We start from the raw sequence: 1,077 nt of genomic DNA, 5'->3' as shown, positions 1-1,077 counted from the left end.
CAGATTAAAATTTGAAGAGAAAAAAGAACAATAAGTTGTATACATATTGTATGTATATTGTATGTTTTGTAAAGACATATTTAATTTGCATGTAAATTATATGTAGGTGTTAGTCCCGCCAATATTGTTGTGTTTGTAAACAATAATTCTGGAAAATATAAGTTATCATAATGAAACAGTAATTAATTCGAACCCACTGAATTCACAGTGTTTCCTTAAGGAATTTAATCTCCTCCTAGTACCCAAGGTTATAGATTATTTCCTCCCAGGATAGAACGAATCACATACTGGTGTAGCGGTACTTCAAACCCCAGTGTTTCAGCAAACACAAAGTTCGGTAGCAAATCACACTTACAGTTGCTTTGTTTGAAGTTAAAACAATGCAGAACAAAGGAGTAGAAACTCAGAAAATCGTATGGAAATGCTGAGAGGAAGGAGTGCAATGTGTAGCCAAAGTTGAGCGTTTTCAATTTTTTTTTGTGTCTTTCTTCAACAGCTGCTGCACATATTTATAGCAGTCAGCTTTGAAGATGAACGACCCTCCACCCTCCATGGTGGAGCATGCACTAGCACTTGGCCATGGTGGGAAGAGCATTAGGCGGCTGCTATTGCAGATGGTAGTCAATATACGGATTGGAACATATCCGTTACAAATGCGGATAATCTTACGTTAATATTTACTATTAACAAATAAATTTGGTCCAAAAAATTAATCAATCAATCGATCATTTGACCGAATCCGAATCCGAATCCGAATCCGGATCCGGAGCCGGAGCCGGAGCCGGAACCGAAGACGAAGCCGAGCCGAGCGAGCGACGACGACGACGGCGCGAGGCTTACTTTCTTCTTAACTCTTTAAGAGCTACAAGAAGAGCAAATATATATATACCTACCAAAAATCTTTTCCTCTTCCAATATGGGACAATGTCTCATTGTCAAGAGGGGAAACTTAAAATTTTACTCAAAAATTTTATTTTTCCTCCATTTTCCATTCACCCTCATTTTAAGATTATTTCATCTTAAATAACAAAAACCTCAACAATCCCCCACATGAATGGGGAATGGCTATATCACGGA

Source organism: Nicotiana tabacum, chromosome 15 (assembly GCF_000715075.1).
Source record: "Nicotiana tabacum cultivar K326 chromosome 15, ASM71507v2, whole genome shotgun sequence".
Taxonomy (NCBI): Eukaryota; Viridiplantae; Streptophyta; class Magnoliopsida; order Solanales; family Solanaceae; genus Nicotiana; species Nicotiana tabacum.
The sequence above is the reverse complement of the archived record's forward strand: the minus strand, read 5'-3'. Positions refer to the sequence as shown.